The sequence below is a fragment of the Lithobates pipiens genome, unplaced genomic scaffold (genome assembly GCF_037356315.1).
Source record: "Lithobates pipiens isolate NorthernLeopardFrog02 unplaced genomic scaffold, aLitPip1_a1.2 Scaffold_23, whole genome shotgun sequence".
Lineage (NCBI taxonomy): Eukaryota > Metazoa > Chordata > Amphibia > Anura > Ranidae > Lithobates > Lithobates pipiens.
The window spans coordinates 96,246,022-96,272,930 of record NW_027507785.1 but is presented as its reverse complement, the minus strand read 5'-3'; the positions used below and the strand labels follow the sequence as shown (position 1 = coordinate 96,272,930).

Below are 26,909 nucleotides of genomic sequence, written 5' to 3'. Positions count from 1 at the left end.
CGCAGGCTGGAGGGCGCTAAGGAGAGAGATCATTTAAAGACGTTCCCTAAGCCGGGCGAGGGCAATGCGCATGCTCAGTAGTGACCTGTCTTTTGGCAGGAGCTGCACACATTTATGGGCACAACACATGGCTGAGTTTGGAGATCAAAGCTGGTGGGCAGCTGTGATGTTTGCTGAAGCCTGCTGAGATTTGGGGAAGCAGGAGACTGTCCTCTGGACCTATACTGATAGTAAATTAAATAAACCTTATCTAAGGAGACCTGTGAAGGCTGACAGTGCTGATCTGTATCTGAAAATGCTGATTGACTGGCTATCATACTAAAGCTGCCCATACACATAGAGATTTTTTTTTGCCTGCAGACTAAATAGTAAAAAATGAAAAGATTCCTCCATCCATGCTACAGAGGAACAAATCCAACTGTATTTTGGCAGCCTGCTGACAGCTGTGAAATATCCAGACAGCAGCAGCATCTGATCGGATGACGCCTAACAACTGTACATTTATTTTCTCCATCAGCCCATCCCCCACAGTTATTACCTTTTGTATCTCTTGATCCTGCCTCTAATGCCCCGTACACACAAGCAGATTTTCCATCGGAAAACACTTGGGTGGTTTTTCCAACAGAATTCCGCTCAAGCTTGGCTTGCATACACACGATCACACAAAAGTTCTCCGAAATTTCGACCGTGAAGAACGCGGTGACGTACAACACTACGACACACCGAGAAAACTAAGTTCAAGGCTTCCGAGCATGCGTCGAATTGTTTCCGAGCATGCGTAGGAATTTTGTGCGTCGGAAATTGTACAGACGATCGGAATTTCCGATCGGAACTTTTTCCGACTGAAAAATAGAGAACCTGCTCTGATTTGGCAGCAAAAGTCCGATGGAGCATACACACGGTCAGAATTTCTGACCAAAAGCTCACATCTGACTTTTGTTGGCAGAATTTCTGATCGTGTGTATGGGATTCCTCCTTTATTAAACTGTATTGGAATTGTACTGTCTGCCCTTATGTTGTAAAGCGCTGTGTAAACTGTCAATGCGATATGATTCCTGTATAATATTAATGACACCACTTTTCAGCAAACAATTTTCAGTCTAAGGATGTTGAGCAGGAGACGGCGAAAGGTCTCTAAAGCCTTGTACACATGCTTAGATTTTCAGACGACCGTACGTCCGTTTTTTGTGGCATGCTAGTCTCGTGTTGAAAGTGAAGAGGTTACTCACAATCCGAAAATTTTCATACGACAGACTAGAACGTCAGAAGTGACATAATGTGTTGAATGGTTTTGTATGTATTCTTGTTACATAGTGCGTAGTCTTGTTCTTACGATTTTTTTAGGTACAAAAACCTGTACTACTGAAACTAAATTCGGACATTGGGGGTTATTTACGAAAGGCAAATCCACTTTGCACTGAAAGTGCACTTAGAAGTGCAGTCACTCTAAATCTAAGGGGTAGATCTGAAATGAGGGGAAGCTCTGCTGATTTAATCATCCAATCACATGCAAGCTAAAATGCTGTTTTTTATTTAACTTGCATGTCCCCCTCGGATCTACAGCAACTTTACTTCCAAGTTCACTTTCAGTGCAAAGTGGCTTTTAGTAAATAACCCCCATTGAGTTCACATCTGACAAAAAAATGTATAGTCTGCAAATCCAGCCTTTGTCTGACAAAAAGCAAAATCGTCTGTCGAAAAGCACCGTACTAACGATCCGACAATCGTCAGACAGCTCACCGTATACATTTTTCTATCGTGTGAATGGGCCTCCACACCTATGCATTTTTTGTGCTTTTTGCATTTTGCAGATGGAAACTCTGCATACTTGTTCAGAGTTGGTAACTCATAAGCCCCATTCACACTATCAGATTTTCTGCTGATTTTTTCCTTCAGATTTACCAAAACCATATAATATGAGGACAAACCTTAGGAGTTTCAATGTGTATGCAATCAGGCAGGCCCTTGCACTACATGGTAAATCTGAAGGAAAAAAATCAGCAGGAAATCTGATAGTGTGTATGGGGCTTTAGGGTCAATGTTACAGCCAATTAACTAGCATTTACAGAAATGGAAGTCAGCAATGGGATCCTTAGAGCTTAACTAAAGACAGAACTTTTTTTCTTTTTATTTTGGATAGAGTAAAGCCAGATTCACATATGTGCAAATTGGATGCAGTTTTCACCACATCCAATGCGCATGACATGCAAGTGTGACCGGTTCTTAATTGAACCAGTTCATACAGGTCCAGGGTGGCCGCAGTGCGAATTCCAAAAGGGTCCTGTACATTTGTAGGTCCGCTTCATGTGCAAATTCAGGCAAAAATTCGGACCTGAATCGCACCTGAACTGGTGAACAGAAACGTACTGGACCCCAGGATGAAAACTGCGGCCACACATAAGAATCTGGCCTAAGGGAGAGTCATAAGCACTGTCAGGTCCAACTGTGTCCCATTCCAGAATTCTCCCTTCATTTCCTGTTCTACAGCCACAGTAGGAAGAGAGAAGATCCCCTGCAAAGTAAAGGGAATCCCTGGTTGTCACCAGGACTTGTGCCCCCATCGGAAAGATTTCCCCTCTATTCCTGTTCTGGTGACCACTGAAAATTTGGGATTTTTTTTCACTTTCGACCTGGTGATAATGGTTACCAGATAGAGAGGGTGAATCTCCCTAATGGGGGCACAGACAGCAATAAAAACCTGACAGGTGTTCTAATCCCTCCAAATTCCGTCCAAAACTAAAAGAATATCTGGTTGTAGTTTCACTGTAATGTTTCTCTTGGGTGGAATGTCTTTAGGTAAAGCATAATGGGCTACTTTGCATTGCATAGTAGTCCATTATGTGTCACCTACCTGACACAGGAGCCAGCGATGTCACCTTTTCTTCCGGGTATTGCTGCTTCGGTGCTGTGAGTGGCCGGAGCAGGGATGACGTCACTCCCGCACATGCGCACGGGAGCCGCCACTAATGGCATATCGCGTTAGCACCTGCGCGCTGCTATCTATGGTGCATGCGCCGTAGACAGCGGTGCCTGTCTTTTTGCAAATATCCCCTAAACCGTGTAGGTTTAGGAGATATTTCATGGACCTACAGGTAAGCCTTAATCTAGGCTTACCTGTAGGTCAAAGTGGTCTGTAAGGGTTTACAACCACTTTAAGGTGACTGCAAATGTTAGGGAACATTTTGATCAGTTATGGTTGGACTGGTAACATTTGCAGACCCTAGGATTTCTACTTGGCCGGTTTTTTTACTGGTTTGAGTAATAAATATATGGCTAGTTGTCAATTATGTATATAAAGGCCAAACTTTTTTGGATTAAGGAAGGGTTTAAACCCTCTATCAGGCTATTGTTTTGGTGCCTGGAGATTCCCCTTCACTTCCTGTCCAGGAGATGCAACAGGAAATCTGTCCAAATAGAACAGAATTCCCATCTTAGTTGTCAAATGAACAGATGTCCCCATTGGGGAATATTCCTTCAACTTTTAGGCCCCTTTCTCATAGGGCGGACTCTGTTGAGATCAGAAGGGGATCTGTCTGCTGATCTGATCGGAGCAGAGTGAGCGGATGGGAGATCCGTGTCCGCTCAGTTTATAAAGAGTGGCCACAGACTGAGCCCACTCTGCTCTATGGACCGGTGGAGTCATTGGTCATTAGTCCAAGCAGAACCAATGTAACTTTGTAAAATTTGCCATACCTAAACTTCAGACTTAAAAAGTATTTTACAACATTTATTTTTAAAGAACAACAGCTACAGTATAGCCTAAATATTCTGTGATAAAAGTTGCCCTATTTCCCATCATAGAAGTTTGGAAGGTATGCAAACTAGATCAATGTATAAATTATATTACCCCAATCCACTGGAAAATGCTAGTGAAGTCCCAGCCCCACACACAGACTGAAAATAACTGACACGGCTCTGCTTAATATTATTCCTATTGATTGAGGGATGGACATACTGATACCAGTAATGCCGTGTACACATGGTCGGACTTTCTGTGAGAAAAAGTCTGACAGAATCATTTAATCGGATATTCTGATCGTGTGTGGGCTTCAGCGGACTTTTTTTTTGGAAAATTCTGACGGACCTAGAAAAAGAACATGTTTTAAATCTTTCCGACGGAATCAATTCCTATGGGGAAAACCGTTTGTCTCTATGCTGTTCCGACGCAGGGGCAGCTATTGGCTACTGGCTATTGAACTTAGAATAAAAAATGTGATGCGCTAATTTCAAACCATACAATAATCGCAGTAAGCCACAAATCTGCGATTATAAAATCATATAAAGTGCAACTGTGCATAAATAAATCAAAAAATGCCCCTGTGCATATATTTAGAGTAATAGCTGGTGTATAAGATAACTCTATGTGCAAAAAGACGCAAATTTGTCATATAGACTAAAATCCATATATAGAGTGTGTAAACTTATTACAATATGTACAAAGTGGAGCAAAGACAGATATCTGTGCATAAGTTAAGGTGATAACTAGTGCATAAACCATAAAGTGACTTTATGTGCAAACAGACGCAAGTTTATCATATAGACTAAAATACATATATATAAAGTGGGTGAGACTTGTTGCAAGGTATAAAATGGAGCAAAAAAACAGGTATAAAAAAAGAAGGAAAAGATATATATAAAATATTAAATCCAAGTGACCAACGTGATTAAAATGTCCCATACACAATCAGATCAAATCGTGCAATTCGGTAGACACACTAAATAAAACGTGCAACGTGCTGGGTAGTCAATCCATCCGTGATGGTCCGCGCAGAAAGTGCAAATGCTATGTAATTACCTCACTGCTGTGGGTAAACAGCAAAATAAGTAATGGACATCAAGATGATTGCAGAAACGGCTGTGTAACACAGTCTTTGGGAGACTTCTCTAACTTCCTCATGAATGGCAGGTAAGCTCAAGGAAATGGATTAAAGAGGACCGCCATAGTGTAGTATTTCAAACATGTATAAACTGATCCCAGTTGAAGTCTCCACGACGTAACGCGTAGGAACCCGGAAGTGACGCCCATATCCGGTTTAAACTTTATGCTGTCTGTCTTATGTACTTCGCTTGTGAGTAGTTTTAAATCTTTTTAATAAAATTTATACATGTTTGAAATACTACACTATGGCGGTCCTCTTTAATCCATTTCCTTGAGCTTACCTGCCATTCATGAGGAAGTTAGAGAAGTCTCCCAAAGATTGTGTTACACAGCCGTTTCTGCAATCATCTTGATGTCCATTACTTATTTTGCTGTTTACCCACAGCAGTGAGGTAATTACATAGCATTTGCACTTTCTGCACGGACCATCACGGATGGATTGACTACCCAGCACGTTGCACGTTTTATTTAGTGTGTCTACCGAATTGCACGATTTGATCTGATTGTGTATGGGACATTTTAATCACGTTGGTCACTTGGATTTAATATTTTATATATATCTTTTCCTTCTTTTTTTATACCTGTTTTTTTGCTCCATTTTATACCTTGCAACAAGTCTCACCCACTTTATATATATGTATTTTAGTCTATATGATAAACTTGCGTCTGTTTGCACATAAAGTCACTTTATGGTTTATGCACTAGTTATCACCTTAACTTATGCACAGATATCTGTCTTTGCTCCACTTTGTACATATTGTAATAAGTTTACACACTCTATATATGGATTTTAGTCTATATGACAAATTTGCGTCTTTTTGCACATAGAGTTATCTTATACACCAGCTATTACTCTAAATATATGCACAGGGGCATTTTTTGATTTATTTATGCACAGTTGCACTTTATATGATTTTATAATCGCAGATTTGTGGCTTACTGCGATTACTGTATGGTTTGAAATTAGCGCATCACATTTTTTATTCTAATTTTCAGCAGTGAGAGACAACTCATTTAGTGACTGCTGCTTTTTTCACTAGCTATCCTCACTTTTTCCATAGAGCGCAGAAGTCTCTAGATACACTGGCTATTGAACTTCCCTCTTCTAGTCCCGTTGTACGTGTTGTACGTCACCACATTCTAAACGATCGTACTTTGGTGTGATCGTGTGTAGGCAAGTTTGTTTCAGTGGAACTCCATCAGAAAAACTGCCAGAGTTTATTCTGATGGAAAAACCGCTTGTGTGTACGCGGTATATGACTTTCAAGGCCGTTTCCCACCAGAATCGCACAGGAATGTGTTTTGTGTTTCTGTGTGATTCCTGTGTAGTCCCCTACATTGAGATTTTCAGCCCACTCATTAAAATTATCTCACTACTACTTCAGGACCTGTCAGAGCACACCTGCACACGGATTGAGTTTCCCTGTGCATGCATAGACCACCTGAGGCCTGCGACCTCCATTATTATGGCGACTTACATGAGGAAAATCCTGTGTGTGTGCAGCTATGCTAAAGGTATCTGTCGAGTCCCAAAGTGTGGGAAGAGCCCTTTGGTACATGCATAGCTCCCAACTGTCCCTGATTTGGTGGAACTGTCTCTGAATTGGAACAAAGTCCCTCTTTCTCTCTTTCCTCCTCATTTGTCCCTCATTTGGTCTGATCTATATAGTTGTACATTATCTCACAAAAGTGAGTAAACCCCTCACATTTTAGTAAATATTTTATTATACCTTTTCATGTGACAACACTGAAGAAATTACACTTTGCTACAATGTAAAGTAGCAAGTGTAGAGCTTGTATAACAGTGTAAATTTGCTGCCCCCTCAAAATAACTCAACACACAGCTATTAATGTCTAAATCACTGGCAACAAGAGTGAGTAAACTATAAAAATGTCCAAATTGGGTCAATATTGGGTGAATGTAAACACCCCTTGTATTAGAAAAAAAGCATGACAGGTCCTCTTAAATATGAGATCTGGGGTCAAAAAGTCCTCAGATCTCATATTTGGACTTAAATGCAATAAAAAAAAAAAAAAGTCATTTTAAAAAATGACATTGAAAAAAATATACCTTTAAGAGGTATGGGCGGAAGTGACGTTTTGACGTCGCTTCCGCCCTTCTCTGGTATAGAGACGAGTGGGGGCCATCTTAGCCTCACTCACCTCCATACCCGGCCATCGACAGGACCCGATCGCCTCCGCCGCTACCGACGGCTCCGGTAAGCGGCGGAAGGTGCGGGAGGGCGGCGGGAGGGGGGTGGCACCTCTCCCGCCGCCGATAACGGCGATCTCGCGACGAACCCGCCGTGGAGACCACTGTTATCGTACACAGGACCGCCTCCTGTAAAGAGGGATATCTCGGTTGTGGCAGCAGCTGCTGCCATTACCGAGATATCCCTCTTCAAAAAGAGGACGTATATTTACATGAGGCGGTCCTTAAGTGGTTAAGGGGGTGTGGCAGGGGGTGTGTCCTATGCTTACATAAGTTTGTTAGATGGTGTCCCTCATTTCCATCTCAAAATGTTGGGAGGTATGTATGAACAGGGACAATTGTTAGGGATTGTTTTTGTTGTTTTTTTTCTGGGGGGGGGGGGGGGGGTAAAGCTCCTCTTTAAAAATCTATTTGAGGCTCCATGCACACTGGAGGTTAACATAATGTTATAAAAATGGCAGTAGCCTTTCAGTGAGTCTTTCAACGTTTTTTTAAGTTTTTGCGTGTCAGAGTTTTTATTTTTATTTTATTTTTTTCAATGGATCAAAAATGTAAAAAAAACGCTGGTGAGCCACGTTTTTGAGTGTTTATGAGCGTTTATGTGCGTTTGGCATTTTTTGTGGTCAGAAAAACGACTCCTGAACACAATTTTATGGCGTTCAGAAAACAGCCCATAAACTCCACGGCTGATAAAAGTTCAAAAACAACCATGTGTGCATGGACACATAGGATAACATAGAGTGGAGTTGTGGGCTGTTAAAAAAAAAACGCCCAAACTCCAAAAAACGGCCGTTCAGAGTGCATGGAACCATATCGTTTCCTGGACAGTATTAACTGTTGGCTCAGTGATTTAAAAATATTCTGCATTATATGTGTGTGTGCGTGCGCACAAATGCGCTTATGTTGTTTTACAAAAAAAAAAAAAAAAAAAACAGCGTACTCTACTTAGCACAATAAAAGACATTTAGGCTCAGAGATGCAGGATGTTGTTGACATTGTCACCCTATGCTTGATGTGTGTGAGGGCCGTTTGATCTCCTGAAAGTAGCAGGACAGAACAAAGGACAAGAGACTGGATTAAAAAACTAAGAATCAGCCTGGCTGTCCTTTCCCTGCAAATGGCACACGTCTGCTCCAGGTCTAGCTTGTGCCACTGTGTAGGGTTTGAGTGTGGCCATCCTTTGTTACAGGGCCTGGTGTAACATGTCAGGGTGATCAAGCATTCACTAATAATCAGACCTGAGGCCATGACTTTTCAGATTGAAGCAGTGAAGAGATGACCACCCCGAGGGCACAAAAGGCTAGAATTACTAAACCAAGGAAACAGTGATTGGCAAAAAGCTTACCAGGAGCATTCTCTTATTCATGGATTGCTTGGATCAAATCATTATGCTTTAACAGACAGGACATGTTTTTTTTATTTATTTTTTTATTTATCAAGTTTTGCATTAACAATTACAAATAAAACAGTACAACAAAAGCCCAACTGGGCTACACACCATAACACAACATACACTTCTTCAGCATTTGGCTCATTGTATAACCCCCTAGAGGCGATTCAGTTCACATTGTGCGCTATACAAGTATTTCATTCATTCATTCAATACCCAGGAATACAGAAACAAGAACAAATACCCCCATGTACAATATATAACCCTTTAGCGAGAAAGTAAATAATTGTTTGGCCCAACCAATACACCCCCCTTCATTCAAGATAGCAACAACATTGACATGTATATTACTGCACGAACCCACTGTCCTTCTACTGGTGATAGCAGGCAGATGACCCACATCCCCAGATCAGAATCCACACATTACGCCCTGTACACATGACCGGACTTTCCAGCAGACTAGGGTCCAACGGACTTCAGCCAGACTTTCCGAACGAACGGACTTGCCCACACATGACCGGACTTTCTGGCAGACTAGGTCCGCCGGACTTCCCAGCAGAGTTACAGCGGACTTCCAAATGAACGGACTTGCCCATACACGGACTAAAGTCTGTTCATTTTGAACGTGATGGGTTACGACAGGACTAGAAAAGGAAGTCAATCTCGCTGGCAAGATTGACACCTTGCTAGTCCCATAGCCTGGTATGGATTTCAAGGGGAAGCCCCTACGCTGAAAAAACAGCGTGGGGGTCCCCCCAAGATCGATACCAGACCCTTATCCGAGCACGCAGCCCGGCCAGTCAGGAAAGGGGATGGGGATGAGAGAGCGCCCCCCCCGAGCCGTACCAGGCCACATGTCCTCAACATGGGGGGGTGGGTGCTTTGGGGAAGGGGGGCGCCCTGCGCACCCTCCACCCCAAGGCATCTTGTCCCCATGTTGATGAGGACAAGGGCCTCTTCCCAACAACCCTGGCCGTTGGTTGTCGGGGTCTGGGGGCTTATTGGAATCCAGGAGCCCCCTTTAATAAGAAGAGGCCGGAGAGCGGGAGAAGAACCAGAAAGCGCGGAGAAGTCAGAAGAAGACCCTGGAATTTGGAAGAAGACCCCTGGAGCTGCCTAATAAACTATTCTAAAATCCTGTGTAGTGTATATTTTTTATTGACACTTTTTCTCCCAGGTGAATGGGTAGGGGTACGTTGTACCTCATACTTATTCACATAGGGTGGGGGCCGGGACCTTTAATAAGGGGGCTCCCGGATTCCCATAAGCCCCCCCGCCCGCAGACCCCAACAACCAATGGCCAGGGTTGTCGGGAAGAGGCCCTTGTCCTCATCAACATGGGGACAAGGTGCTTTGGGGTGGGGGGCCCGCAGGGCGCCCCCTTCCCCAAAGCACCCACCCCCTCATGTTGAGGGCATGCGGCCTGGTACGGCTCAGGGGGGGTGCACGCTTGTCCCCACCCCCTTTCCTGACCGGCCTGGCTGCGTGCTCGGATAAGGGTCTGGTATCGTTTATTTTTTTATTTTTATTTTTTTCAGCGTAGGGGCTTCCCCATAAAATCCATACCAGACCAAAGGGCCTTGGAGGGGCATTCCCTCTCGCTGCGATAGCCAGCGCGAGATGTGTACCCTGTCACCGAGAACGAGCGCGATAGGATCTCGCTGGAAACATTCTCGCGTGCAGGTGCTGTAGCTGCCCGCGCGTCATATTTGGTCCGTCGGACCAGCATACAGATGAACGGGTTTCTCGCTAGAAACTGAGTCCGGCGGAGTTACGGTGGGAAAATTTAAAACATGTTCTATTTCTAAAGTCCGTCTGATTTTTGGCCAATGGAGCCCACACATTTTGCTGTCAAAAAGTCCAGTCGTGTGTACGCGGCATTATAGGTTACGTCCCTTATTTATTTCAAAAATAGCAATTTAATCAGACACCGTGGATGTATTATTCATCCAACTACCCCACACCTTATCAAACTTATGTGATATACCTCTGCTAGTGTAAGGCTGGGTTCACACTATTGCAAACTGGATGCAGGATCCTCGCATCCAATTTGCAATAGCAGAAGATTGTGACTGGCTCTCTATGGAACTGGTTCACATATCTCCGATGTGGCTCTGGTGCGAATTTGCACAGGAGACCTGTACATCTTTTGGTCCATTTCAGATCCAAATTCAGCTCAAAATCAGACCTGAAACAGTGAACCAGCACGCACAGGACCCCTGCTGTGAGGCGCATTGGCTTTAGGTGTGAACCCAGCCTAAGTATCCTTGTATAAGGGGGCCGCCTTGTTAAAAAGATCACTATAAGCTTCCTGGCATAATAAAGTAGGAGTGTCAACAAAGTATGTGTCACTCTTCTTGGAGTTAAGGGGTCAACTAGTCCTAAGAGACACACCTCTACCATTGGCTGTATGTGGACAGCAGTAACCTCCTCTATACACTGAGTGATCTCCCTGCCAAAAATTTTGAATAGTGACACAATTCCAGAGTATATGGCCGACTGGGCGGGGAATATTCTAGCCAATCTTGCTGGAGTAAGGTAAATGCCATGTAAAATCTTTAATTGAATAAGATGATCTCTGGCCGACACCAGTCTGGTAAAGTTAATATCCTAAATATCGTCCCATTCATTCCCATCCATCTGAGAGAACACTGCTGTGATAGACTCACCTGGGACAGAGGCTTTTGGAGGGTATTGAATGCTAGCCTTTTGCCTACCGACTATGGGCCCTGGCATTTGATGGAGCTAAAAGCATTTAGTAAGATATTCTGTTATGTAATGCAAAATAACATTATTAAGGAGGCCATGATGGTCTCTGCCAGCTTGGGGTGGTTGGTATATAGTCTAATTTTGTTGTGTACTCTTTGCTGGGTCGTTTGGGATGTGGCTGTATTCCAGTGTTCTGTTGTGTCTGTCTGCCTTGGATATTATGGGATGTGTATGTAGATTAGCTGTGAGATTGGTGGAGGCGAATTCCTCCAACAGCACTCACTGCTGATTGGACAGTCTACCCCATCCCGGAATGCAAAGGTGGGGGGATTGTCCAGAGTATTACCTGTGTACCTGTGTTTTCAATAAACAGTTCATGTTCAGCAACCAAACGATTATTGTCTTGTTTTGTTGTTGTTAGAGGTTTGAATTTGATATCTATATTCAGGCTGGGAGGAAGCGGTATATGACGAAAGCACTCAAGCAGAGAGTGGGACCTTTCGTTACAACTGCCTCCCAAGCCAATCTGCAGCGCGAAAGTAGCTCACCAACCGATGTAAACAACTGTTTGTAAATAGTAGACAGGACCTTATCTAAAGCATCGTCTCTGAGTAGAGATTCCAGATCACTTAAGACAGGACATGTTTAGAGCTATTTTGTTAGGTCAGAAAACATTTGCAAAAAATGCTTATTAAACACTTTTTTCCTTTGTAAATGTCGGTGCAGCTGAAGTACTTTCTGTACATCACAGGAATGTGCCCCTTCACACATAGGATTGGGGAACACCCAGGCATGTTATTTAAAGAATCTGGGCATGTTTACTTTCACTTTAAGCATTTCAAAAATTAATTCTCCTAGCCAAATGAAATGTAAAAAAAATAATAATGTACCGTAAATGTTGTGCCCCCCTTCTCCAAAGCTATTTTTTGTTTTCGAGCATAGGACGTGGAAACAAGGCTCAACTATGCATGAAAACATGGGATGCAGAAAAATGGCAGCAGGTGCTATTTGGCTGTAGCAGGAGGTAGTTTGTTCATGAATGACTGGAGAGTGGTACAAAAATGAGTGTCTGCAGGAACAGTGAAGCATGGTGGAGGTTCCTTGCAAGTTTGGAGCTGCATTTCTGTAAATGGAGTTGGAGTTTTTGTCAGGATCAATGGTTGTTTCGCAGCAGGACAATGACCCCAAACATACAGACAATGTCAACAAAGTGGTAGTAAACCACGGCTGTTTAAAAAAAAAAAAAACACCTATAAGGCAAATGCATACTAGCACATTATGAAATACTTACTCTGGAACGAATACTTTCAGCGGCATGCTGTCACTGTTGAGAGGGCTGACATCTTCCTCTGGTCTTTGTTCCGGGTTTGAGCTCTACGGCTATGTGATTGCCTGGAGCCACGATGAATCACTCCCATGCTTATACTGGCTGGAGCCTTTAGTTCCCGCACAAGGCTCTGAAGATAAGGTAGGGTATGCCGGACCTTCAGAACGCATGCACCGGTGACGTAACTGGCTGCATCAAAGGTGAATATCTCCTAAACGGTGCACATTTAGGAGATATTAATTTTTAAGCCTATAACAAGGCTTACTTGTAGGTAAAAATCACCAAGCAGGCTTTACCAGCACTTTAAGAACTATGTTCTGTGTAAAGAAGAACAAGGAGTCCTGGAAGTGAAGTTTTACACCACACAGAACCCTGATCTCAACATCAAGGAGTCTGTCTGTGATTACATGAAGAGACAGAAGGATTTGAGTCAGCCTACATCCACAAAAAATCTGTGGTAGACTTGTGCATGATGGGAAATTTCATTGGTAAAATGCATAATTTCATTCTGTTATATTCGTTATGTTATGTTAATTTGCTTTTGGAAAGTGTGTTATTTCTGTAGAGTATAGATATTCGTTATAACGAATTGATTCTTTTTATTGTTTTGTTTTCAGATAATTCATTATTTTTTATATATAGATATATCTATCTATCTATCTATCTATCTATCTATCTATCTATCTATCTATCTATCTATCTATCTATCTATCTATCTATACACACACACACAGTATCTCACAAACGTGAGTACACCCCTCACATTTTTGTAGATATTTTATTATATCTTTTCATGTGACAACATTGAAGAAATTACACTTTGCTACAATGTAAAGTAGTGAGTGTACAGCTTGTATAACAGTCTAAATTTGCTCTCCCCTCAAAATAACTCAACACGCAGCCATTAATGTCTAAACCTCTGGCAATAAAAGTGAGTACACCCCTAAGTGAAAATTTCCAAATTGGGCCAGTTAGCCATTTTCCCTCCCCGGTGTCATGTGACACGTTAGTGTTACAAGGTCTCCGGTATGAACGGGAAGCAGGTGTGTTAAATTTGATGTTATCGCTCTCTCATACTGGTCACTGGAAGTTCAACATAGCACCCCATGGCAAAGAACTCTCTGAGGATCTGAAAAAAAAATTGTTGCTCTATATAAAGATGGCCTAGGCTATAAGAAGATTGCCAAGACCCTGAAACTGAGCTGTAGCACGGTGGCCAAGACCATACAGCAGTTTAACAGGACAGGTTCCACTCAGAATAGACTGCGCCATGGTCGACCAAAGAAGGTGCACGTGCTCATCATCATATCCAGAGGTTGTCTTTGGCAAATATACATATGAGTGCTGCCAGCATTGCTACAGAGGTTGAAGGGGTGGGGGGTCAGCCTGTCAATGCTCAGACTATTGCCACACGCTGCATTAAATTGGTCTGCATGGCTGTCGTCCCAGAAGGAAGCCTCTTCTAAAGATGATGCACAAGAAAGCTCGCAAACAGTTTGCTGAAGACAAGCAGACTAAGGACATGCAAATGCAAGCAGATATAAACCCAAGACAGGTCCTCCCCCAATAGGACAGTATACAGCAAGGGATAAAATCACTAAGCAAAACCTACCCACGGATACAAGATAACACCAGCAATCATTTTTTCTTTTACCTTGTTCTTGTAGTGACAATTAGCTTTTATTACCTCCAGTGTGTGGTGGGCAGGCTCTCAAAATATAATTTTAAAATCTTATAAACTTATTAAAAAAACACTAAAATAAATTTGACCAAAACCATGATAGTTTCTACTTAAATCAATAAATATGATGTGTGTTTATGTGATTTATGTTATAGGAACATGCATATCCTATATAGTCAAAAATAATGTGTCATAATGTATAAATACATGATGGCTGTAAGAAGGAGGATGATGGCATGGACTTAAAATAATTTGCACAGACGAACTGTAAATAGTTAGGGAAATTACTTCATTTGCTCTCCTAGTATAATAAATATAACACGCTATGCTATATATATGGGTTATGTTTATCTCTAAAGGATTTCTGTAATCCAGCCTTGCCCTTTTGAATAGTCCATGACTAAAAATAAAGCAACTTTTTAAAGTGATTGGCAGTGTGGTAATGTGTGGAGGTTAGGAGCCTATTGACCATTTGTTTAAAATGTTATCTAATCAATTACATTTCCTTTCTCAATTTTCTGACGTTGGATAATCATTTTTCTAAAGGAAAGCTATCCATTCTTAGATATCATTAAAAGCAGAAATAAACCTATCAATTTACTGGTTTAAAAAAACAGTTACATTCCCAGCATGCCAGAAATGCTGTCACAGTTGCTTGTGCTTTTAACCAAACTGTCAATCCATCAAAGTGCTGGAGTCATAATTGATCACATGTGCAGCACCATGGCAGTTGCAGATCAAACAGAGGCTAAGATGTAAGCCTCTTTGGCTGAAAAGGAGGGGGGGGGGGGGTAGTTCTGCTTTAAGCTGGCCAAACGAGGATCGAAATACAACCAGTTCAGAAGGGACTAGCCAAAATTTGATCTATGTATGGGCACGGTGATTGTACAGAACTTTCATATAAACTTCCATAGAAATGCCCTGTTGGAAAATGTACACTCGATCAGTGTCACCGACTGTAGCCAGCAGCACTGATTGGTGTAGTCTGACAGTAGGGAAGTTTCCCCAGTGTCAGTATACAACAGCCCAGTGGGGAGAATTCCTCCATCAACATCAAATGTGTGAATAGATGACGTTTTTGTCCATTCAATCCACTGGTTGAAAAAAAACAAATGAGTAAAATTTGCATGGGCCTTACATGGGTAAAATTTTGCTTAAACATTCGAATGGAAATTCTGAAAAATAGTTTGTCATAGTATGTGATACTAACATTAGTGACTACAAATTTTCTAAGAAATCCCTTAAAAATGTTGCTCCATTGGTGGTTTGAATTTTGATATATGATTTCAGGATGCACAGAAATAACAGAAATTTTATGGCTGTGACCCTATCACTTACCATAAATACATATATAAAATGTACCAATGTTCTTGACAGACAACTTAAGACTTTAAATAGAACACGCACATTACAATATGTACACCTTTTCCTGAACAGAAACCATATTCACAGTAAAAATATTGTTCCTTTAGAAAAGAAATTAGAAAAGTTTTTTCATTCTTAACTTGTGATTTTTCCAGCTACTCCAGTTTTATTATTTTATTACATATTTTCATGTGACAGCACTGAACAAATGACACTTTGCTACAATGTAAAGTAGTGAGTGTACAGCATGTATAACTTTGTAAATTTGTTATCCCCTCAAAATTACTCAACACACAGCCATTAATGTGTAAACCGCTGGAAACAAAAGTGAGTACACCCCTAAGTGCAGACTCCTGCAGAGTCTGTGGGGTGGGACCCTGAGCCATAGTCAGGTCACAACTAAATAGCCTACCACACAGCTGTGCAACCAGCATGCCTGTCTCTCCAAAATCTGGTGTAAACCAGCAATATTTCAGGTAGCACGGGGCCCCACTACCACTATATATATATATATATATATATATATATTATATACACACACTGCATAAATTATATCCCCAGGTAGCTTTTACTACCATGGACACTGGGGAAGCACCACAGTGATATCCATAGAGTTCCATTGCATTTAAGTGCCACCTCAAAAGGCAATAGATACTAATCATGGGTTTATCAGACAGACAACCAAGCTAGCTAACAGAGATTTCTCTCAATAATAAATATCAACAATCAGTTTCTGCAGCAGTGCAATCGTTATAATGTGTGCACACACTGACAGGAGGAGTGAGCAGATGGGTGAGTTTAGCTCCTTCATTGTCCAATCAGAAAGCTATGTCCCATTTGTCTTAGCCCTTGTACACAAGGTCGAATTTTGTCCGAAACTGGTGTTGCATACACACGGTCGGACAAAGTTGTCGGAAAATCCGATTGTTTAGAACGTGATGACGTTCGTTCGTTATGACGGGAATACGTTCAGGCTAGTAGCCATTAGCTTTGGTCTCTTAATTTGATCTGAGCATGCATGGCACTTTGTCAGATTGGAATTGTCTACAAACGATCGGACAAAGCCGATCGGATCATGTTGGCGGAAAATTTTATATCCAGCTCTTTGTTGGTCGGACATTCCGACGGAAAAAGTCAGATGGAGCCCACACACGGTCGGATTATCTGACAACATGGTCCGATCTGACATTTTCCGGCGGAATTTCTGACCGTATGTACAAGGGCTTAGGGTGCTCTGGTCCTATTGTACCACTATAGCTGAGGTAGAGATCCCACACATGATTAGGTTGACTGGATCACAACACTAGCTATAGATAATTAGAAATCCTTTGGCAGGGCAGAACAGTATGTATTCCTGGAGTATAGCTTTTACAACAAGCAAAGCATGTATTTTCTTTTTTTATGAACAGCCACTTGTACTTAATTTTATGCTTTGATGAAAGCAAATATGCTTGAATACCTCTCACATCCATTGTCAATAATAGTTAAAGAAGAGCTCTGACAGGTAGAAAAATCAAAGACTAGGCTTTATACAAACAATAACAGGAAAGTTCAGTACATAATAAAAGATCAGCAACATATGTAATAGTCAAAATAATGATGTAAGTCATTGGTGTGGTTAAAGGAAGTTTGTACAGAGTATACATATGTATACATATCAGGAGCTCTGACTTTCTGCAGTCTTGTTTCAGGTCAGTGACTAAAGCTGGCCATACACTAGTAAAATTTTGTTCAAAACTTTTCCTTTCAAAAATGTTCATTTAAAAGACAAGTATGGGAACTGGGGTTTTTGTAGATTTATACCTTACCTAGGGGGATGCAGCGTTAGTCTGATGCTGCATGTGTGCCCAGCCGGCTCTAACAATGAGAACCGAGCGATCTAACACTGCAGATCACTTGGTTCTCACAGCTCCCAGAGCAGAGAGCTGGTGACTGTCAGTCACCGCTCTCTGCTCTGCTCCCCCATCTTCGCGCACTGGAGACCTGGGCTTTGGAGGGAGCAGGAGTAGTCTGCTCAGACTCTCAGCGGCTCGCTGAGAGGCTGAGCTGGGTGTCAGTCCAGGCATGTTGGCGGATCCCAACTCCAGCGATCTTGCCCGAGCCTGGACCGACTCTGTGATGTGAGCAGACAGTGGACTTCAGCCCGCTGTCTACTAAAAACGGGTCACAGGAGTGCAAAACAAACTGCACTCCTGCGATCCACAGGAGAAGTACAGCCAAATAGGCTTTGGCTGTACTTCTCATTTATTGATCATCATGTGATAGGATGTACTGATGAAAATTGCTGTACAAATTTTTTTACTTTAATGTTTGTTCGTAAATCTACTAGCGTATAGCCAGCTTTAGACAGTATTGAAACCAGGGACAGCCAGGCAACTAGTATCCTTAGATGAAGGTCAGCGATTGCAACACCATTTCTCTCAGTAAAGATTCTTTTAAATAAACCCCATTGCCAATTTAAAAACAGTGCAGGTAAAAGTATAGAAAAATCAAGCTTATGGCATTTTTCTTTTCCATAAATGATTTTTATTTATTTGCAATGTACAACTTGCTAAGCAATTCGTAGAGAGAAAGGGAAAGAAAGGGGAAAGGGGAGAATGGGATTTTGATGGTGCTATTTGAGATAATATAAAAACAATGGTATTTTATTGGTACAAAAGCTAAAAACAAGACAGGTAAACACATTACATATATACTGAATGTCAAAGATTTACATTATATATATGTAATGTGCTTACTTATCTTTGGTTTTTAACTTTTGTAAAAATAAAATACCTTTTTTTATATTATTTTGGTCTGTGAACTCAAATAGCACCTTCAAAATCCCATCCTAAGTACTGTCTCTATAATTGTTGCTACTTTGGGATGTGGTGCAGTAGAGCTGTACGATTAATCATTAAAAAATCGCGACCTTGATTCTATCCCCCTTGCGATCCAAATCAGGCATTTTAACGATCCATAGGCAACAAGTAACAAGTGCAGACCAATTCTCTGCTCGGAGCTGTTTTTTTTTTAAAAAAAGCCGGAAAAGTTGATCACAACATTGCTCAGTGCTGAGATAAAATGAAACGATGTATCATTTGGTTCTTTTAGATCAAAGGGATGAATTTCGGTCTGTAAATTAGGTCAGTTTAACCACTTAAAGACTAAAGGGGTTATTTACGAAAGGCAAATCCACTTTGCACTGCAAGTGCACTGGAAAATGCACTGAAAGTGCACTTGGAAGTGCAGTCGCTCTAAATCTACGGGGTAGATCTGAAATGAGTGAAAGCTCTGCTGATTTTATCATTCAATCATGTGCAAGCTAAAAAGCTGTTTTTTATTTTCCTTGCATATCCCCCACGGATCTACAGCGACTTTACTTCCAAGTGCACTTTTAGTGCATTTTCAAGTGCACTTGCAGTGCAAAGTGGATTTTCCTTTAAATAACCCCCTAAGCCTTTTCCTGACAATTGTTGATTACAAGTTAAAATCAGTACTTTTTGCTAGAAACCCCCCCCCCCCCCCCAAGCATTATACATATTTACATTATACATTTTTTTTTAACAGAGACCCTAGAGAATAAAATGGTGGTCGTTGCAATATTTTATGTCACATGAAACAATAAAGTTAGCCCGATTTTTTTTGTATAATGTAATAGATGAAATTATGCAGAGAATTATGAGAGAATTGTGATCTTTATTCTAAGCAAAAAAAAAATTGTGATTCTCATTATATCCAGAATCGTGCAGCTCTATTGTGCAGTTACAGATAAATCCTTAGCCATACAGTCCCCCTCTTTTTATAATAGCTAAGAAATTTGACTACTATATGAATTCTGACAATAGAAAAGCAACAAAAGTATAGCTGTCGACTGTCTCCGACTCTCAAGGACTACCCAACACATTTTCCTTCCTGCCCCAACCCCTGACCCCTCTATATTTACCTTTTGAGTCTACTTTATTGTCCCCTTTCCTAAATGTGTGCCTACACTAGGTCAGGTGCCTCATTGTTGTGCTTCAAAGGGCGAGTCTGGTGTGAGAAAGGAAAATACAAGGTAACAGGGGTGACACCCATACAACTGAAACCCCAAAATGATATTCTATTTAACCCAACTGTTTAACGTTTGTTCTTCTTTTAATGAGTAATGTATAAATGTCAACTGATTGTAAATTACCCAACTCGCTTATCGTACTGATGTATACAAAAATTGAATTTAGCATGTTTTTTGATTTTTTTAATTCTTTTTATTGTAAGAATATAAGGTTAAAGATACAAAACAAAGCCTATTGGACATACCCAGGCTTGGAAATAGAAAAAACAAAACAAAAGCAAAGAACAACAAGGTGATTGGTAACCAAGGCCTAAGGAGACTTATTTCAAGGTATCTGGAGTGAGCGAAGTAAATATTGTGTGGTTTTTCCCCAGTATACAGTACCATACCTATAAAATAAACAGAAGCAAAACAGAGCTTCCTATGGAGGTGTTGCCGATGATCCGACAGTATCCCTGGTCTCTGTCCAAATATCCCATACCTTGGAGAATTTTTTTTGGACATCCCCTAGATTCATATGTAAATTTATACAGTGGAACCATTTTGTTGCCAATATTCTTCCAATAATCTAAGGTAGGGGCCTGGGTAGATTTCCATTTAAGGAGTATAGGCAGGCTTACATGCTTAAAACAATAAGAGGCCTGTCAAAGTTCTCATAGACCTCGAAGTATCCAGTAAATGAACGAGACCTAAAATACAAGTGTCAATAAATAATGGTACAGTAATAGTGGTGACTACAGATACATTAGGAAACTGCTGACCAGAATAATTTTATGCCCAGACACTCCCAAAACACACAGGAAGGTGGCAGGGTCCGCTATACAACATTGTGAGGAGTGTGAGGGATAAATCTTATGTATCCTTTGAGGTGTGAGATAAACTCTGTGAAGAATGCTAAATTATATTAGTCTGTCTTTGGCTGAGACCAAGCTTTGCATAGGGTAGTCCCAAACATCCTCCCAGTCTTACTAGATGAATCTAACTCTAGAACCTCTAGGCGCCAGCACGACAATAACTTGTCAAGGCTGTCATGAACAGTGGGCTGAAGAGACTTATATATTGAAGAAAGTGGTTTATCTAGAGTATCCTCATGTAATATAGATAAAATTCTGGACAAGGTGATGGTTATAGGCCGATTGCCAGGAATTTACCATGTTAACATGTATGATGACCGTGTACTGGACCAAGTGGGGTTGTCTTTGCTGGAAAAAAATGTTTTCAATGTTTTTTCATCTAAAGAATGTACAAAAAAAATAAAAAATGAACCCTTCTGATTTTAGCCATCAGCATCAAGCACATCTTTAAATTAAACATGCATGTAAAGTTAATTTAAACGAAATAAGACTGCAGGTAATATATTAATTGAATTATTTTACAAGCACTTCTTTCTACTATTTTTTTTAGGAAGGCACTATGTCACTTTAATTACAAAGCTACAAAGCAATCATTATGACACTTGAGGCAGAATTTGGTGTTATACCACCTAAGGTCACTACTTTGTTGCTTAAGTGGCCACAGATTTTTGTGGTTGCATGGTTTCTTTTGGCTTGTATAGAATTAATATGCATAATTCTGTTTAGTTTCATTATTGCAGGCCTACTACAGAAAGCAATGAAATGCTATAAAGAAATAAGGTTAAAGCTGGCCACACACTATTCAATTTCTGTGGGCAGGAGAAAAGAAAACTAACAGACTCCTCCATCCACACAAAAGTCTTGGATAGACGAATCCTCCCACCAGATTACTGTAGCAGGCCATGAGCACCAGCTCTCAGAACAGTCACTGTAGCTGATTGTCTGCAGGCGTTCTTCTTTCTGACAGTTTGCGGCTGGGCTCCTTCAAAAAGGTGGGCATAGGCATGTAGCGGCCCCTCCGTTTAGGTAGGTGCTTAGTGGTATTTTTTTGAGAGAGTAGGATGTAGAGATAGGTAATTTTGGCCAGGGTCTTACTCTTTTCTAGGCCTGGTTGTTTATTTAGGGATGGGAGTGTCAGAGTAGATGGGGGAGTGGCCACCTACACTTGGACTCAGGGATACCTCCTCTGCTTGACAGTGGATTTTGCTGGAAAGAGAGGAAGGACTGAGGCCTGAGTGGCAGGAAACCAATGTGAGAGAGTTGACCAACGGTTAATTTCCTTGGTCAATTGGAGGTCTCTCATATAAAAAGGGGGGTCACATGCTCCAAGGGGGCCCAGAGAATCGAGAGGGAGATCAGCAGGAGTGCCGGGGGTTCAGAGACCCCGGAGCCTCCGGGAGGAGGCTTGAAGGCCCGGGGTTCAGAGACCCCAGAGCCGGATAGCCAGAGGAGGAGTCCAGGGAGGCCAACATCTGGCCCCTGGAGGAAAAGTCATCATGTAGTACTGCAGGAAGACGAGGTGTCCCATGTGGGAATGCGCCGGACAGCATGGAGGAGGAAGTAGGGGATAAGCGGACAGAGAAAAACTGGGAATCGACTTTCTGTGAGTAGAACATTGACTGTTGATTGGGAGAGAGCAATGGGAGTGCAACCCAGTGGTGCTAATCTGTAACTTAATACTGTGCATCCCAGGACCACAGTATCAAGCACTTTTCCAGGACTGACGGGGATTTGACAACAGGAGTCATGAAAAAAGGCAGTATGGCCTGTGACTTTGGAGTCTACATCCACAGCATCATTCAGAGTGGTGCTTGTCTGTACATATTGGAAGTGCCAAGGTCTGACATAGGAATTTGAATCAGTAAAGGATCGCTAGAAGGGTTTAACTACCAAATACTACGGCAACTAATCAGTATCCTTTTTGGATTCAAAACTGTGGTCGGATGGGGCATCTCATATATTTCATTCAACAGCCCACCGATTACGCCCAGAATAAAGCATACTTTTTTGCTGACAAGCCAGGGTTCATATAGTTTTAATTGTATATGTAATATATATATTTATTTATATTTAAAAAAAAAATTTGTGAAAAAATAAATATAAGTTCAGATTAATATTTAAATCCTATTTAATGTACAGTTGTGCTTGGCAGCATCAACCCAAGAAAGTATGAATGTGCAATTAGCAGCCACATTTACCAGAGAATGACTTACTCGAGACAGGGGGGTCAATATTTATTCCCTGCAGGAGATGTGATGATATTTACACAGGATATGTACTTATACCCTCTAATTAGATCCTTGTAAGGCTATTACTACAATAGGATGCCATTAAGTTGGCTGTACTATGGGGAGGTTACCCATGACATATCCTGGACTTCGGGTACAGAACATTGCATAGTGACTGGGAACCAATGAGCATGTTGTCTTATATTCATTTGATGAGAAGAATATCCCTGAACATGTGAACAGTGATACCCACTTCTTACTAGCTGTTCAATACAACAAATAAGGGGAAGAGCAACGGGGGCGGGACTTTAAATGAAGTGCGAAATTGTAATAGAATAATATAAATTGGTGAACAATTGGGGAGTTTTAATAGGTTCATAAAGTTATAACAGACATGATTAGATCATTTACAATTGATAAAAGGTACTGGCAATACATGATAATAATAAGTTCATAAAAGATATAATATGTACACTATTAGATCCATTATAATTAGTACAAAGCATTAACAATACATCATAGCAGCATATATGTAAAATATGAACGTAACAAAATTCCGCAGTTCACCAAATGGGGTTGATATAAGACCATAAAGCATGAAATAGTGCCTGCATGACGGGTAGCCTCAATATTCTGTAGACAGTATTTGAATAAAACAGCTGTAAAGAACTTGTATACGACTAGGAAAAACACGACTTCAATAGTTCCACGCGTTTCGTGGCTGACCGCCACTCATCAGGAGCAAGCGTGTACGATAACTACAATGAAAAAAGATATCAGTATAATATGATAATGATAACAGGCATGACATAAGGGTGGGGTAATAGACCAGACCCCACATAAAGTACATGCTTACATATAATGGTTCACTTGATGGTGACTGACCGTCGGGCTCCACCAGCCATATCAGGGGCACCTCCCCCGGGAGCTGAGATGGGCAGAGCCGCGAAGGCGACCCACAGGGCGCCAAACAAGGCAGATGAACACACACGAGATAAACCTGTGTGGGAAGGACCAGGACGAGATAGTGATTAGAGGTAATGAAGAGGTGAAACCAGGGCAAAAGGAGCCCTGAATATAAGTGTGGTTGTGAAACAGAACAGGTCAAAATTGATGCCACAGATTGAAATGAAAAAGGAAGAGAAAGAAAACAGCCCATTTCAACGAATGAAAGAATTCAGAGGATAGATGAAAAAACGCTATGCCTCCCTCTCTCTCTGCCTGCTGCAGAGCCACGCCCGCACACACTGCTAAAGTCTGTGCCCCCAACTCTCCCCTTACCAGTGATATTTCCTGAGTCCAGGCGCATCCTCCTCACCTCAGGTTGTTACGTTGTCGGCACTGCAGGGCAGAAGCTGGGAGGCGGGGCACTCAGAAGTGGAGCAGGGAGGAAAAAGCTACCTCCTCTGCCTCTTCCTGGGTCAGTCCTGGCAAATACTTTTCTCGGACAAAGGGCAGTGGTGGACTGGAAGCCCCACGGTGGCAGCGGGCAAGTCTTGTTTAAAAACAGTGGGGTTAATCCAGCCCGATGCTAACTCTATAGTTGTGGCTGTAACATCCCTGACAGCAGGCGGTGGAGTGATATTCAGCTGTCAGGGATGCAGCAGCCATAACTATAAAAGTAGCATCGGAAAATGCGGCCGCTTGCCTGCTCACTCCACGTTCAGTGTCTGCACTCACAGGAGTTATACAGCCAAATAAAAAAACTGTCCCACTCGCATAGTCGCAGCATTCCCATTGTCCATCAGCAGAAGTGCCAGAATGGAGATCCTGCCGGCAAAAAAGCCCTGGGGTGTGCCTGGGCATTAGGGTGTGCCCAGGGCCACCCCATGTGCATGCCTATGAAGGTGGGACTGTGTCTTTTTTTTCAAGCAGACTATATAACTATGTAACATAAGTCAATTGAGTAATCAATTGTGTCTGAGTTTGCTGTGGCATAGTCAGCCAGAAGTGGGAGCGGGTACCTGTCAAAACCAGGCATCCGCTCCCCCCTCCCCCAAAAGGTGCCAAATGTGGCAGCAGAGGGGGTGAGGCAAATAAGGGAGCGTCCCCTTTTGGGTCAAGCTTTTGGCTCCACTTTAAGTTGCACCTCCAACAATTCTGCACTCATTTACTATTCTCTAGTAGGCTATGAACCAACAAGCATGGCTTTTTTTTTTTTTATATTAGTGTTATGTTGTTATGTGCTATATTGTAATATATGTTTACTAATATAAAGTTCTACTGAATAGGATAGCTCAGTGTAGAGAAAAAATAATCACGCTAAAGATAATGATAGTAATTACAGAAATTTTTCAGGCTGTTGCTTTTAAAATAATCACCTCTTTGGCCTCCTGTTATTCCTGGTCTTAACATCTACATGAAAAAAGGTCAGTACAACACGTTTTCTACTTGACACTTGCAAACCAGGCACATATAAAGATAACCATTAAACACAAAAGGCATGTAACAAGAACATGCATACTTACCTAAATCAGTATTGATGTCAGCCTCTTGTAATATCCTATACAATAAGTGCTGGATCACACTAGAACTCAGTGCAGGAAAGGTGTGTGTTTGTGTATGTTTTCCATTAGATGCCATTAATTGGTAATGACACCCCAAACTCATCTAGCAAATACAGTGCATTTGCAGCCACCAAACTGTACAGTACCATGTGGTCTTGTGTGGCACAATTTGCAAAAGTAGTGCCTGTAATGTGGATGTAAGGGGAACTCTTCCAATAGGAATACCTGTTCCGGTGACAATTGTTCAAGAGGGGGATTTCCCCTCAGTTTAGAGAGAATTCCTCTCACTTCCTGTTGTGTCAGCAGAGCAGCAAGCAAGCAAAGAAATATTCCCTGGATGGTGCAAAAGACAAAATAGTTTCTAGCAATTACTTACTGTAACCAAAATGAAAACTTTTTGGCTAGAGATACACTTTAAATACTTAAAACTTCAAAATATGCAACTCAAGTGTCATTAACCAGTGTAGATCAGACTGCTCTTGCGCTATCCCATTGCACCCGCTATCTTATGCTAAGGTGCCAAAATATGTCAGGAAACTGCATAGATATTGCTCAGCTTGAAGTTTATTATCGCTTACATTGCACCTGAAATTTTTTTGAAGTTACACTTGCCAATCTTACCTCCTTTCTCTGCCATCTCCCACTATTCTCCCCCACCATTCATGACAGCCCAGCATTTACTAAAGCGAAACTTAAGTCTACAATACTTACCTTTGCTTCAATGGTCCAATACCCGTGAGGCCTCTAGCCAGCACCAGCATCTTCTCCCTGGCTTCTGGGTGATGGTCTTCAGCCATCTTGATTGGCTAGTGCTGGATGAAGTCACTCCCATGTATGTGCAAGAGTGTAGCCATCTTGGCACACATACACTGTGTAAAAAGGTAAACTGGGCTGCACATGCACAGCTCAGTCTACACTCAATAGAAGATTGTGATCAGGCAAGTAGGTTTATTTTATTGAAGAAGAGACATTTCATCTCTCTTCTACAATAAAGAGCCCGTCTACTCAGTTGTTTGTTATTTTAGATTTTAGTTTCACTTTAATGGCTATGATCAAGGCTTCCTGCTGAAACGTGTTAGCCCCTGTCTGTTACTGTTTTTACTCACTATCATGTATTAATAAAGCATTTGCAATTACCTTAGAATTAGCTGGCTGTCATGGATCCGCAGTAATGTTTGTCTGTCAGCTTATCTCTCCATGTGTTCAGCTTGAGAGACCAGCCGCCTTTCACCTAGTTGCTTAAAGAGGAAGTAAACCCTGATGAGTTTACTTCCTCTTTCATTCCCTGTAAAGGCAAAGCATAATGGACTACTATGCATCGCATAGTAGTCCATTATGTGTCACTTACCTGACACAGGAGCCAGCGAAGTCACCGCTGTCCCCTGTAGTTCCGAGCGTCCATCTTCTTGGTGGGTCTCCGTGGGTCTCGCTGCTCCGGCACTGTGATGACGTCACTCCCGCGCATGCGCACAGGAGCCGAGACTCGTGGCATTGCCGTCATCGACGATGCCCCGCTCGGTGCGCCTGCGCGCCGCTGTCTATGGCGCATGTGCCATAGATAGCGGTGCCCGTCTTCGGGCAAATATCTCCTAAACCGTATAGGTTTGGGAGATATTTCTTGGACCTACAGGTAAGCCTTAATCTAGGCTTACCTGTAGGTCAAAGTGGTTTGTAAGGGTTTACAACCACTTTAAGTAATCTGAATCTCTTCTAAAACCATGGCT

General features: G+C 41.8%; 1 long non-coding RNA gene across 1 annotated transcript; it reads right to left on the bottom strand.

Annotated features, from left to right (window-relative positions):
- Nucleotides 1-19,814: 19,814 nt before the first annotated feature.
- Nucleotides 19,815-26,694, bottom strand: LOC143927750 (uncharacterized). The gene is made up of 3 exons (XR_013262314.1): nucleotides 26,323-26,694; nucleotides 23,535-23,678; nucleotides 19,815-23,436 (listed from the first exon to the last, which is right to left on the bottom strand). It is a non-coding gene; the product is annotated as an uncharacterized LOC143927750 (long non-coding RNA).
- Between the last annotated feature and the right edge of the window lie 215 nt (nucleotides 26,695-26,909).